The sequence below is a fragment of the Prosopis cineraria genome, unplaced genomic scaffold, assembly GCF_029017545.1.
Source record: "Prosopis cineraria cultivar Desert tree isolate PC_DT_omini unplaced genomic scaffold, ASM2901754v1 PC11, whole genome shotgun sequence".
Taxonomy (NCBI): Eukaryota; Viridiplantae; Streptophyta; class Magnoliopsida; order Fabales; family Fabaceae; genus Prosopis; species Prosopis cineraria.
In genome coordinates, this window is record NW_026555342.1 from 34,710,625 (window position 1) to 34,717,587 (window position 6,963).

The 6,963-nt window shown below is 36.4% G+C and overlaps 1 pseudogene; it reads right to left on the bottom strand.

The window, feature by feature from the left end:
• Window positions 1-1,547: 1,547 nt before the first annotated feature.
• LOC129286485 (NADH-ubiquinone oxidoreductase chain 2-like) lies at window positions 1,548-2,817 on the bottom strand (annotated as a pseudogene).
• Between the last annotated feature and the right edge of the window lie 4,146 nt (window positions 2,818-6,963).

The window sequence follows — 6,963 nt, forward strand, 5'->3', positions numbered from 1 at the left end:
TGTGTAATGTTTTATGTTTTGAGGAATTTGTAAAATGGTTTTTTAGAAATCTTTTAAAAGATTTCTAAATTTCTAAATTAAAAGATTTTAAATTGATTAAGATTGATTATAGTGGAACACATGATAATGTCAGTTAGGGCACTATATAGAACAAGTTTATAGTGATCCCCTACCTCAAAAGAAGCTAAAAGAGCAAGAAAATCAAAGAAATCAAGGCTAAAATGCCATTGTACAGTGAAGATACGTTTCTGGAGAGCAAGTACATAAGCAAGAAATAGAGAAAAAGGATGCATCAAGCTAAGAAGTTGTAAGGAAATTTCCATTCCCTCAAGCCCAAGTATTCAAATCACTAGCTCAAGCACCACAAGACCTAGAGATGATGAAGAAAGGAAGGCGAGCTTGCTTTTTATTCTCGTGGTCGATCTCTTCCATCTCTGCCTCACTCGTTGTCACCTATGTTGAAGAAAGGTTTGGAACCCTATAAAGAATGAGGAAGGGCCAAGGATCTTCCTCTCAATAGTGCTTCTTGGGGCTCCACTCTCCCCCTTGAATAAGTAAGGCCCCATTAGCCTGGGCGAAGATGGGGAAAAGGAATAAGGATTGAAGCCCCCTTAACTTTTCTAGGGACTAGACAAGGGTTAGCTCTGTAAATGTGTAGAGCCAAGTGTAGTGTGGTGTAGTAATAGGCACTTCTAGGACCCTTCCTGGCTACTGGGCCACTCTAGTGCTTTGGGTACTACAGACCCTCTACCATCTATTGCAGCAGAGCTATTTCATGAGTGGGGGCTAAGCGCAGTTCTTTAAATCAAACGTTGAATTAAATTGATTCTTTTTTAGATATATAAATCTAAATTGGATAGGATAGATGGATGGATCTATCTTTCTATTCATATATATTACTAAAAAAATGGATTTATCTAGTTAAGTAGCGTAGCATAGCAAGAAGCCCCAAATCCTTGATTTGGCCAGGAAAGACTACACTGCTTTAGGCCCAGGAAGTAAAGGGAATGAGCTAAGCTGCTTATCCTCCATACTTATTTTTCTCCATGCTCGTTCTGCATACGCTTCGCACGCCATTGGCCCTTTGCTCTCCTCTTATTCTTCATTGGATGGTTCAGATGGACTTTGCCATTCTTTCCCAACTAAAATAGAAAAGGTTGTATCACATCGAGATGTTGATTTGTTTTCTGCCCCCAATGAGATGGGGAATTTTTAACCACTTATTTTGACTTTTGTTTGGATCCTTCATCTTTCTAAATTGAGGCCCAGCCCAACTCATGTCGTTCCAACAATCGCCAAGGAGTACCTCAGTATACGATCGCACGTAGTAACTGGGAGTCCTATTACACCTAAGGCTAACTTCAATTCACCAAACCAAGGTTCATCTTGTGTAGTAATTGTGAACTCATACAAGGATATTGAGTAGATGGTTGATGTATCAATACCTTATCTTTCATAACATGCATTCCCATCGGTGTCGCAACTGATTCAGTAAGCTACGTGTCCAGTACATGGAGAACTACCTCCAGTGCCCTAAACTGACTTACTCATGGCAACCTTCTGGCTGCCCAACAACCTATAACGCTAGTCACTACTCCTAGTGGGGATAGAAAGTAAGCCCCACAACCCAAAGCGATGAAGAACAAATAGAATTTGCTATATAATCCGGCTAAGGGGGTATTCCTTTGTATGAGGACATAGTAATGGAGAAGGTAATAGCCAAAATAGGATTCGTTTTGGCTAGAATGCCCAAATCTGCTATATATTTGACACGGGTCTGTCGTAATGCTAAAACTATGGTGAATGCATCTATCATCATTAATGCATAAATAAAGATACCAATTAGTAGTGATTGAATTCCTTCTATGGTTCCACATGAGAAACTGGTATGAATATAACCTAAATGTCCAATTGAACTATGAGCTGGTCTTTTGAATTTCTTTTGGGCCATGGCGGCCAATGCTCTTAAAATCATAGAAGCAATGCTGTAGAAAAAGAAGATTTGTTGCAATGAAGCACCATAGGAACTATAAATAGAAACACATGAAATATTAGCAGAAATAGAAAGTTTAGGCGCAATAGAAAGGAATGATATAACCAGAGTGGGTGAACCCTCATAGATATCTGGTGCCCACATATATAGAGTTAAAAGAGATATGGATTCTAAAGGAGAGGGGGTTTTCTTCGGGGCTTAAGACATAGAATAGATAGGGCCCCACAAGTTTTAAATTCGCTGCTGGGGAATTCATATGAAAGGGAACAAAGAATTCTGAAAGAAAAAAGTACTCTTTGAACCGAACATGAAAGTAGTTTTCCATCAGACGGCTATTCCAGTAACTCCACTCTCGACTTGGATTATATATCCAAAAAGGTCTGCTCTTGGCTATTCCATATGCTGCCTAGCAAAGGCATAGTTATCTCAAGTAGATTCTCTCTTTTTTAGTAGATGCCGAACCTGTTGCTTGATTGATTGAGAAGGGGGCGGACGCAACAGCTACATGGAGCCCTTTTTTTCTTTTATTGCCAGCGCTTTCCCGAGCTGAGATATAAAGGGCAGGCAAAGCTCGAAGGTAGCTATCCCAATAGGCCAGCGAGCAGAACTAGGAGAGGGCCGACAATCATACTACTGCAATCAAAAAAGTGTGTTCCTTACAGATAACAAGCACCATAGGCCATCTTTGGCCTTCTTCATTTTTGATGAAAAACAAATAAAATCTTAATCTCCGAAAGCATTTTCCTTTCCCTCGAGAGAGCGTCTTCAATCTTCTTGCTAGCAATCTTCACTCCTCTTGCTTTGCCTTTATCTGATAGGGGCATCACCTTATTAATCTAGGGGCTAAAAAGCAATGGACTTAGAGATAGATAGGGGCAGGATAAGCTGCTAGTGCGAAAGTCGTTGCTTGTTCACAACTGCTTTCATGCTCATACATACATTTGCTTGCTAGAAGAAGAGCGAAGTGCTGATATGAGTGGAATCAAAGCAACTAGTCTTGCCCAAAGAGTCCTAACCCCAAGGCTAAAAGCTGGCTCAAAAGAGAAAACTTTAAGGGATCATTGATAAGAACTACTCATGAAGACCCAAAAACCTTAATATGTGGACAATTCTTCTAATATGGGTCGAAAAGAAGGGGGCTATTCTTTTAATCAAACAAAGTAAGTATAAGTAGTAAGGGCTTCATAGTAACTTTCATTCTCAAGGAAATCGAAGAACTCACCCTAGATACAGCTTTTTCGTACACGTTTACTTGCATCACATACACAAGTGCTCTTTGAATCGTGCAATAAGCTCACCTATAACACGGCTCTCCCACTTGAGTTACCTTAGCCCCAAGCCATCCTATTCAATGATATTAGAAAAATGGCAGCATAACGTAACAACTAGTATTGAATGCTGGTCATAGAGAAAGGGAAAGCATTTCAATAGGAGCCCTACTTCCTTCTTTACAGCCTCATCACTTCAAAAAAAAGCATAAATCAATTTCTTTCTTAGTCACCAGGTGAACTGCACCTTTGATACTTCAGTAGGAAGATAAAAGAAAGGCTGCTTCAATCTAGGAAATAGTCAAAAACTCAAGAAGGTCGCCTTTAGAAGCATTTGCTGGTAACCAAAGCGTCACTCCTTCCTTTTTTTAATTATGTCGTGACGCTGACTGCTATAAACCCAAAAACGAAACAAAGTGCATTCCCTTTCTTTAGGTAAGTAAAGTAGGCATACAAACCTACTTTTGCTTTTCTTTAGACTCTATTAGAACAAAGCAAAGAAGGAGTAGAATGGAGAAAGGAAAAGGAAAAGGGCGGTCTTGCTTGGCGTGAAGGCTACTAGTTAAAGGGCAGGGTATAATACTGAAGGTCCTCAGACTTCCAAGCGATTTTTCTTTTGGGTAGCTATTCACCATTGGATCTTGCCAATACAGCCCCCTATAGTTTTTGTTACTGAGATATCTTTTTTTTTCATTATTCCTAGGGATTTTTTGGGTAATCTACTCCTATGCTGAAAACAATCAAATCAGAACTAAACCTTATCGCTCTTCTTTCTTTCCTCACAGGCAGGAAGCATACTAGTAGCGTGCGTTGCGTGATTCTACCATGTTTTTTTATACTTGATTGGGTGGACAGTTGACTGGAAGAGAACTTCAATTTGCTTGGCCAGCTAGTAGGCGGCGTGCTTATCTTGTGTGACAACATTACAGAATGGTGGCTCTTCTAGGTAGGTAGTTGTGTGACAACACTACAAGGAAAGTGGCACTTTTGTTTAACATGCTATAGTCTCAACGCCTTTAAAAGATAGTAATGAGTTTCATGCACTCTAAGCTCGACTAGTGCACTGTTAGGAAGATTAGTTGTAATCTAAACGGTACCACCCACCCTACCCTACCACCTATCGAGGGTCGTCCGTCCTACAGCTGCCTGAAAAGGAACTGCAATGACTTTTATAAAATCTTCAATTTTTAATGGAATTATTGAGGATTTGATTATAAGTGTGAAAAATCTTCAATTTTCGGTTGACTTTTATGTTTTGGATATGGCTAGCAAAGGGAATGGGGAGGACATACTTATTCTGGGAAGGCCATTCATGAGGACTACAAAGACCCTCATTGATATGGACAAGGGGACATTGGCACTTAAATGTGGTGATGAGAGTGTTTGCTTTAATATCTATGAAGCCATAAAATGTCCTTATGAAGATTATTCTTTACTAGGTTTAAATGCTATTGAAATTGTTATTGATGACTTAGTAGATGAGAATTCTTTGTCTTTGCCTCTTTCATGTGATACTTTGTCATCTAATTTTGAGCTTAGTATTGATTGTTCTTGTATTGATGGAGTTTCATGTATGATTTGTAAAGAGATTGATTCTAAATTGCTTGATGAGAATTTTTCCTTAAACTTATCTCTTGTGAAGGATTTGGATTTATCTTTTTTGATTTCTATGCTTAGTCATAAGGAAGGTATTTCTCCTTGTGTTGTAGGTACCAAGGGCATAGGCAACCATCCTTCTCTTAATGTTCTTAAGATTCCTATGCATGATGTAACACACCAAAATTTTTTTTTTTAATAATTTAACTCAACCATAGTTGGGTTACAGCCACCCAACACATTTTTATATCAATAATTTCGATATAAAATATTTTATAATTGGTTTCAACTCACACACTATAACATTTCAGATAAATTTTTACCTCCCACATGCCATTAGGCTAAATCACATTTGTCCATCCTTATACTCCCAACAAGTAAACTAAATCACATTTGTCCATCCTTATACTCCCAACAAGTAAAATAAGCAATTTAGTCAATTTTCAACACAAGTCAGTTATTTGGCCTTATAATCATGCAATTTTAACCAATCCAAAGTAAACCAAATATTAAAATTACAGTCATCCAAATTGTACCAAAAATAGAAATAGTTTGAAAGGCATGATTACATTTATATATTCATATAATTGACAATAAACAAAAAAAAGCCCTAATATTGGCAATATAACACATTATAAATCATAAATTAAATACCCAAAAGAGACAGTGGATCTATACCACTAAGCCTCTGGGACTCCTCCACGTGTCACTCGTGGCTCTTCTCCTGAAAATTGTTAACCATATAATGAGACTCAAAAGTCCCAGTAACCAAAGCCAATTTATGATAGTGTATACAAACAGTTAAGTGTGTGCTTACTAAGTGAGAATTAAAAATAATATAATTCCAACAAATATAAGAAATATTATAATACACACAAACAACCATCCTTATATCCCTCCATTAACCTCGAGCCGTAGCCCTCACTCGGTACTAAATTATCCGGCCAAAGGTAGATTAGCCCGAGCCCTTACAAACCACCTATTGAGCTCCAATAGGGGCGTACCACGTGGCACATAAATATAACAACAATAACAAGTCTCCCAACACCTCCCACAATAATCAAATAAATTCATAATAATATTGCACAATTATATAATATTACAAAATTTATAATTTTCTCAATAATCACCCAATTAACATGAAGTAACACAAATCACAAATTAAAAGCATGGTTACCTTGTGGCTTTTTCAATAAATTATTCCTTAAAATTTCTCTCTCACTACAATCTTCACCAGTAATACAATCTACAAATAACATATTATTTATAAATATTAGTTTCAATTTTTGAAACTAATAAAATAATTCTAATAATAGAATTAAAAATATAACATAATTCCTAATCTCAATCTTAATACAAATCTATAATTAATACTATTAAGTATAATTTTTAACTCCTCTTTTAATTATCAATAAACATTAATAATCTAAAAATCAACTTCTAAACTAATTTCTATTATCAAAATTTTCTTTTTATTTCATAAATTCGTACCTAAAATACTCAAAAATTAAAAATTAAGTCTCTAGCTTAGAATCATAATCCTATAGCCATAATAATTCATTTCTCATCCCAAATAATCATCTAAACCTCAATAAATCAACATATATTTTCAGATCTAGTATAGAATTTGATCCATAAGCCACAAATTCAAAGATCACTAATAAATTTATACTCTAGAACATTTATTATACTACTGACAACCTCAAAAATCATATTTATTCAACATAAATTCATCCCTCTTCCAGATCTTGAATTTTCTACCACTACAAACTCAGAAACAAAAGAAAAAGGATGACTAAGAAAAAATTTTAGAACACTTACTTAGTCTTGAAAAGCTTAAAATCACATCCTAAATATCCTATTAAAAACTCTTACCTTAAAACCCTGCACCGGTGAATTTGGCTCACAGATGCTCTCTCTGCCGAAGCTCACGCACGAAAGAAGGAATGAAGAAATGAAGGAACAGGTGAGTTTTTATAAAAATTCAGTGGGTCCCACATTTTTTTAATTATTTTCTCTCTCTTCTTCTTCTTCTTTTTTTTTATTATTATTTTATTACTGTTACTGTTGAGGCGGCGGACGAAGCAAATTCATTTTCTTCTTCTT